This window comes from Henckelia pumila, unplaced genomic scaffold, assembly GCF_033568475.1.
Source record: "Henckelia pumila isolate YLH828 unplaced genomic scaffold, ASM3356847v2 CTG_389:::fragment_2:::debris, whole genome shotgun sequence".
Lineage (NCBI taxonomy): Eukaryota > Viridiplantae > Streptophyta > Magnoliopsida > Lamiales > Gesneriaceae > Henckelia > Henckelia pumila.
In genome coordinates, this window is record NW_027331818.1 from 1,524 (window position 1) to 10,107 (window position 8,584).

Here is an 8,584-nt window from a genome sequence, read left to right on the forward strand (position 1 = left end):
GCATGGAAAATGGCATACATTCTGCCTTCATTTTCTTCAACTTGAAATCTCCTACACATTAAACCCGGGAGTATGTTATGAATGTAAATGCATACAAAAGACAAAACTAAGATAAAACATGAACAAACCAATAAAATGCATGCAAACTAATAACAAAATAACAACAAAATATGCAAACAAAACACGACTATCAAAATAAAAGTATTAAATGTAGTATACTATTTCAATTAATGGGGCTTACGGTAAATGAGATCCTACCAGTACACACATTGTCTTAATGTAGATTCAAGGGTAGAAATCTATCAATTCATGAGGATCCTACTATTTTTTCAGTGAACCGTGTACCCCAAAAATATTGATAAATCCTCACCCTTAAATACATCATTGGAGTAGTTCCCGTAAAGGTAGTTAGGTTGAAATGATACATATTTTAGCCGTTTAAATGAAGAAAATGAAGATCAATTATAAAAGGCTCACTCCTAAACCTGAAGGTCCTCTCAAACATGTTTCAACCAAAGTATCCTATCAAGAAAATTTTTAAAGGCTACAAGAGGAACAAAAAAAAATAAGAAAAAACTCAACACTTTTTTAAAGTCATATATGATGAAGAGGATCAAGTCTTGCTATCTGTTACTCACCACACACTATGTATTATTTGGAATTTTTCAGTATTTTTATTGTGTTTAGTTTGGGTGCTAGGAGTTTCATGCGGTAATAATAAGTCTTACTGAAGTAGGTACTGAATTTGAGAAGAACACCTTCAAATGCACACTATAATGAGAAATCTTGTCGCATATTTATAGGCAAGGACCGGTAGATCCGATCCTTGTTTGGAACGTACGATATCTTGCATGTGTCAACGTGTCAACAACATCTTGGTACCTCAGTGGACATCTACATTCGGATGGTCCGATTAGAAGTTTATACTGTTCAAACAAATAGACGTCGTTATACTTTTGACATCTCATTGAACAGACTAGACATGCAACCAGCGGAAGGTTCGTTCTGTATTTCAATGATCCAATCTCACATTCAGTCCTTCCAAACTTACTTCAGTGGATCCGAACATCGAGGATGGCCCGAACTCTTATTGTTTGATTCGTAATTGTTCAATTAAGTTTATTTTCTTACTTAATTACCTCTTAATCATGTTTTGGTAGTTCAACTGCAAAATATTAATCATACTTGGTACTGTTATGCCTTAAATGCATACAAATATCGTGTTATGAGATTAATATTTTTAATGCAATAACAAGTCTCAAAAATTATGTTTTAATGATTACAAAACTGTGTTAATTGTTACAAATGATTTAAAGTAAGAAATTTGCAAATATTAATTTTTCATGTTAGAAAATTGTTGGAAAATTTAGTTTTGGTGTTTACAAGTTACAAAGCTTAAAAGCAGGTCTAAAGTACTTAAACAACTAAGCAGCGCCAAACTGATATTTGGAGCTAAACTGTTTCACGATCAACTACCGTGCTCAACTGGCCACGAGATGCTAAACTGACTCCATCAGTTTACACTCACTAAACTGATCGCATCAGTTCATCTGCATCGGTCTACTACCTTGCCATTTTCGTATAAGATCGTCCATACTCTGACACACTCTGCAGATGGTAGTGCCGCGATGCAAAGGGCAATGTCGGCTTCAGAATTCGTTGGTGATAGTGACAAATCCAACGGGAATAATTCTAAGTCTATCTGAAGATTCAATTTGAAATTATGACCGTTATCAATCTAGAGGGTATAAATAGAGCTCTTGATCGATCAAATAAATTGGTGGAAAAACGCTCTAAGAACTACGCTACTTTACGAGAATACAAAAGCTTTACACTCTGAAGAGTTGATTAAAGAACTCAAAAGCACAAACGCAGAATAGTTATTCTGATCATTGCAGGATCAATTTTGTGCTAAGGAATTCGAGTTGTATTCACTTTGTTTCATTATCAGTCTAGGACTGAAACTGAGGTGTTGTACTAGGAGTTCTTGTTTAGGCAGTGTCTAAGTCCTAAACCAGATCGGGGTTTTGCAAATTGCTTGTAAAATTCAAAGTTTTCTAGTGATATCCTTCCGAAGTGGAAGAAGGGGTGACGTAAGAGTGTTTGAAATCTCCGAAAATCCATAAACAATGCTTGTGTCATTTTAGTTTACTTACCATTATCACCTAAACCTAAACTGGTACTTACTCAGTGTTCAAATCTGCAATTTGGCATACTTTCGCACATACTTCTGTTTGCCAAATTCCATCAGACATTAAGATAAGCTAAGGATTCAGTCACTAAACCGATTGAATTCAATTATATTCTACTAAACTCCTTGAAAGTATATTCCACCCCCCCTCCTCTACACTTTCAACCGATCCTAACAAAAAATATTGAAGAATCGAAGAACAAAGTTGGTGGAATGAAATCGAAGAACCTATCAAGAGCTATAATTTTTGAATTGCAGAGTTCGGAAGGTCCGAAGTATTTTTCCAGAATATTTAAATGTTCCAATGCAAGTTCGGATGCTGCAAAGTTGGACTTCGGACGATCCGATGTATGTTCGGATGATCCAAAGATTTTTCCTTCATTTTTAATTCATCGGAAGCTAGTTTAAAATAGGCGAAGCCAAGACGTTTGTACAATCTGGTTCAATTTTTAGAATTAAATAATTCGTGGAACCAATTTCGGAAGCAATGAAGGTGTAGTTCGGATGATCCAAAGACCCGATCAGACGATCCGATCTCTTTACGGTGATGACAAGATTTAATTCAGTTCAATCAGAGTGATCAAGAAGTAAAACTTACAAGAAACATTGTTGAAATTTCATTATATTTTGTAGTTCAATCTGAACATAATCTGAATTGAGAGTGTCTTGGAGTTTATTTTAAGGGTTGATTGGATCGGATTTGTGCAAGTCGTTGTATAAATATAATTCTTCTAGTGGAAATCGTTCTTGAAACAGAATAATGAGAGACATAAAAGTTTGGAAAAATATTTTTTTTTGTCAATTAACTTTTTTAATTTTTGTTTTGGTCCATTAACTTTTCAAATTTTTGTTTTGGTACACTAACTTTTAGTTTTTGGATATTTTGGTCCAACTGCTGATGTGGCACCGGAAAATGCTGACGTGACATCAAAAAATGATGATGTGGTACCAAAAAATGCTGACGTGTCTAGTTTTCACGTCAGCAATTAGACCAAAATCATTGAAAATTAAAAGTTAGTGTACCAAAACTAAGATTTGAAAAGTTAATGGATCAAAACCAAAAAATGGACAACTTATTGGACAAAAAAAACATTACTCCTAAAAGTTTTAACTTCGAACTTTCATACAAATCTCGTGTTCGTTATTTTTATTTTTTGCATAATTTAATTCAGTTTTCCTTAAGCTATCCAGTTCAATTAGTGCGTGAGAAAATTTTCTCTTGACTAAATAAGTTCTCGCAAGAAAATTTATGTTAAGAAAAATTCTAACAATCGAGCTGGAATCTCAGCTTAATTGTAAGACAAGTTTTGAAAAATATCTTATGTGTGTATTCCCCCCTCTACACTTTTTCGATCCTAACAATTAGTATTATTTGTATCTACGTACTTGTTCATTTGTAAATTATATAATCGAACAGAATAAATTAGAAAGTATGGTAAAAAAAGATTTTAAAAATATTAAGAGTATTTTCATATTTTATTTGAAAGCAAGAATGCATGACATGAGTTATAAATAAATAAGGTAATTAAAGAGTCACATAAATAAATAAATAATAATTGAGAAATAAATACATTAATTATGTAATAATGAAAAGGGACGTAGCCATGTAAATTCACAATTAAACTCACATAATTATATATATAAAAATAAAATAAAATAATAAATAATATATATACTTCCCATGAGATTTAATATGGATGAAATATATAATCTCATTCATAAAATAAAACCAAGAGCATGTATCATAATATTATACATTTATAACCTTAATCAACTTCATCCAACTTAGTAGCAGGGCCAGCAGTACTGGAGTACATCTTTGCAATTATAGGGTCGCATGTGCTCTTTAGTTCTTCCAGTTTATCCTTAAACTCATCTTCTCCGGCGAGTTCGTTGCTTTCCAACCACTCATTAGCCTGCTCAATGGCAAGTTCAATCTTCCTCTGCTCCGAATATGTCAATTTCGAAACAAAGTTCTTGTCCCTATTAATTTTACTTTCCATATTGTAGACACGATTTTCCAGTGCATCCTTGGCCTTAGCTTTCCTCCTATGTTGCTCATCTTCGACCTTAAAACGCTCCGCCTCTTGCACCATACGCTCGATCTCTTCGGTAGACAACCTGCCTTTGTTGTTGATGATTGTCATGTTCCTTTTGTTCCCTGTCGTTTGATCTTCGGCCGAAACGTTTAAGATCCCATCATAGTCAATATCGAAGGAGATTGTTATTTTAGGTACGCCCCTAGGAGCAGGTGGAATTCCAGTGAGCTCGAATTTACCCAACAAGTTGTTATACATGGTCCTCGCCCTTTCTCCCTCGAACACTTGGATGAGTGCTACTGTTTGGTCATCCGCACAAGTCATGAATTGTTCCTCTTTCTTTGTAGGTATAGGAGTGTTTCTTGGTATTATTACATTCATATCACCTCCTTTGACTTGCACGCCGAGGGACAGGGGCGTGACTTCGCACAACACTATGTCGTGAACCTCTTCATGACTGCATTGGCCAGTTAGTATTGCTGCTTGAATGGCTGCACCCGAAGCGACGGCCTCATCAGGATGAATGCTCTTGCACAACTCCTTTCCATCGAAAAAATTTTGCAGCATTTGTTGCACTTTGGGGATTCTAGTAGATCCCCCGACAAGCACCACGTCGTGGATACTTTTCTTGTCCATCTTGGCATCATTCAGACAACCCTCAACTGCTTCAATGCATTTCCTGAACAAATCTATATTCAGTTCCTCAAACTTTGCACGCGTTATTTTGTGGTCGAAATCAATGCCATCGTACAAACAGTCAATTTCAATGGTTATTTCACTGGTAAAAGACAGATTCCTCTTCCCCTTCTCACAAGATGCCCTCAACCTCGCCATTGCTCGGGGTCGACACTTGCGTCTTTCTTGTGCTTTCTCTTGAACTCTTGAACACAATAGTTAACCATTTTGTTGTCGAAATCCTGCCCTCCGAGGTGCGTGTCACCAGCAACAGCCTTAACCTGAAACACATTGTTCTGCATAGTGAGAAGAGACACATCAAATGTGCCACCTCCGAGATCGAAAATAAGCACATTTTTCTTTGCAGCAGAGTCGTTGAAATTAATTTCCAGGCCATATGCAATGGCCGCAGCAGTTGGTTCGACAATGATACGCAAGACATTAAGCCCAGCAATGGTTCCAGCATCCTTGGTGGCCTGCCTCTGGGAATCATTGAAGTAGGCAGGCACCGTAATAACTGCGTCTTTTACTGTTAATCCAAGAAAACCTTCTGCGGTTTCTTTCATCTTGGTGAGGACCATCGCAGAAATCTCTTCAGCTACAAATTTTCTTTCTTCACCTTTGTACGTAACCAAAATCACGGGTTCATCACCCCGCCCGGAAACGACTTTGAAAGGCCAGAGTTTCGCATCACTCTGGATCGATAGGTCGCTGAACCTCCGACCGATCAACCTCTTAGCATCTGCAACCAAAGAGGGCAAAATACTTGTAATTAACGAAATTGTTGATGATGAACAAAAATGATCAGCATGGACTTGAGACAATTATTACAAAAAAATTGGACTAAGACATCATTGGCCTAACGAATTCAACTATTGATTGAATATACTTTATCATATTTGAATCGTATTTATAAAATTAGCAATTTAGCATGAACTTTTTAATTTCTCTTTTTAGTACTTTGTTTCAGTATCGACACCATCCCGATCGAGGACAGTAATGAAGGAAAAAATTACTTTTATATATTCTTTCCTTATAACATTTTTACTACAATTTTGAATAATTATACTCTATTGATACACACAACAACAACAACAAAAATAACAACTATATATAACGTCTGACCATATACTGTGTTGCTTGGGTTCGTGGCGGCAAGATTCTTGGCGGCATCGCCGATGAGACGATCGGTTTCAGTGAAAGCTACGTAAGAAGGCGTCGTGTGGTGGCCATGATCATTTGGTATGATCTCAGCACGATTGTGTCGCCACACGGCCACACATGAATAAGTTGTTCCCAGTCAATTCCAATCGCGGGTGCTTTGATTTTCTTATCAGACATTATGGATCGTATATATGTAATAATAATAGTATGAACACGATTTTTTGCGAACGTGGAATGAAGAGGAGGAAATGCAAACCCGAAGTCTGTATTTGATGTGGTGAATGAAGCAAGATTAACAAGAAATAGTTGATACAAATGGTTTATAAAATATTAACGTACGGTGCTTTAATATTACTATTTTGTTTGTTTTTTATTTTATTTTTTTTAAAAAAACGGGTATATTTAACACCTATTGACTTTGGGAAGAGCCAGTCTTTTTTGGGGCATAATTATGTATGATCGTGTTTCCCATAAGACATACTTTTTCACGACGTGCATGTATTATATGGTTTTCAAACATATTTGAAATTTTGAAAGTTTCAAATGTTCATTCAGTTCCATTATTTGATTAGAATTATGTATGTCTAACTAAAAAAAGGAAGTGAAAATAACTAAAAATGACACGAGGATTTTCAACGTGCAGTTCAGAAAAATTATTCCTACTCCACGGGGTATTAATGCGCAATGGATTATACACCACTCTTGTATTGTACATATTACAGAGTATCGAGTGATGAAAGGCTTTCTAGGAGCAGAGGACATTTTAATTGTTTGGAATATAATCAATTTAGTCCTTGAACTTGTCATGTTTGACTTTTCTTTTTTTCTTTTTTTTTTTTCCCTAACTTGTTATAGTCGTGTTTTACTCTGTAAAACAGTTCAGATTATCATAATCCAAAACATTTTCTGAGCTATGAAGATATTGGAAATTAATTATATTCTAGACTATTATTATTTTTAATTATATCGAAAAATTTGTTTAAATATAGAACATAAATATTACTATCTTCAATTATTGAGAAAATATTTTACATACATAGTCCAAGTCTAATTTTAATATTTTATGCTCTCGCAAGTTGATAGGGATTTCCATGTTGACTTTAACGTAAATGGTGCATAAAGAATATGTTAAAACGACTTTTATAATATAGGGAAAATTGTGTCAAACACCTCCTTACAAAAATAAAAAAAAAAAAAAAAAAAAAAACACAGTCACACACACAAAACCATTACAACAAATTAATAATTAATAATATTTTAAAATCATGTGTTTTACAAATCCACAAAAATTAACTTTTATAAAACCGTCTCAAACATTAATTATGTGAGACAAATTTTTAATATAACTCGAATGATAAAAAAATATTAATTTTTATATAAAAAATATCACATTTTACTGCACACATAAGCCAAAGTCAAATTGTCCACATGTATAGATCCATAATACAGTTTTCCAAGAGATTTATTATTAAAAATGAGTAGTGTTCGGCTGCAAATGAGATGTGTAAATCTATCTGAATTTAAAAAACACAAGGTTTTAAAAGACCTTTAATTTAACATAAGAGATTTGCTTCTTTTGATATCTTACAGCTGGGGGTGATAAATGAAAATAAAATATTTGGTTTCGATGAATAATCAGGCCTGTACGTATATCACTTGTTATCACATTAATTCTAAACTTAAACTACTCTGAATATAGTTATACAATAATGGCTGGAAAAAGCAAACCACCGGCAATTGGAATCGACTTGGGCAACACTTACTCATGTGTAGCAGTGTTGAGGCGAGATCGTGTTGAAATCATTCCCAATGACGAAGGCAACCACGTCATTGTTGGAAAACTCGGCGTTCAGATCAATCAGAATTGATACCCGGTGCAGCGGAAGTTTAAAAATTTTTGTATGGAACAATTCCATAGTGTGGGTATCAAGACTTACGATTAAATTATGTGTGTGTAAAAATTAAATAACGATTATTAAATTTTTACCTTTAATCTCGAATCGAGATTTATGGACACCAACAGATTTCTCTGCTCTTGTTGTATCTCCCTGGAACTGATGGACGAACGTTTCTTCAATCAGGTCCATGAATAGAGATTTAATCCCTCTGATAGATTGCACTAGAAAATCTATCAGAAGTTTTCTACGATGAGAATAACGAATTTGATTCGCTAAACCAGACTGCAATTCAAAATCACAGACCGGAATATCTCGAGTAGAGGAAGAGGGGGGCGGCGGCTACAAAGAGAGTGAAGGCTAGGGTTTTCGAAAATCCTCACTCAATTGTGACCTGTTGTGTCTAATTTCTGTACTGCAATAACTTATTTATAATGCAGGCCACTAACAGCTTAGGGCTCATTAGTCATAAGTTCAGGCCCGACAAGCAAAGCCCGCATGTTCAGAAATTAATATAAAATTCATCGTGACTCCGATTGATAAACCGATTTCACCAATGTGCACAGAAACCATTTCTGCACCTTTTAAAGTCAAGATAAATTTTTCTGAATCCGAATTCA

At 34.8% G+C, this 8,584-nt stretch overlaps 1 pseudogene; it reads right to left on the bottom strand.

Annotated features, from left to right (window-relative positions):
- Window positions 1–3,957: 3,957 nt before the first annotated feature.
- Window positions 3,958–6,246, bottom strand: LOC140871110 (heat shock cognate 70 kDa protein-like; annotated as a pseudogene).
- Between the last annotated feature and the right edge of the window lie 2,338 nt (window positions 6,247–8,584).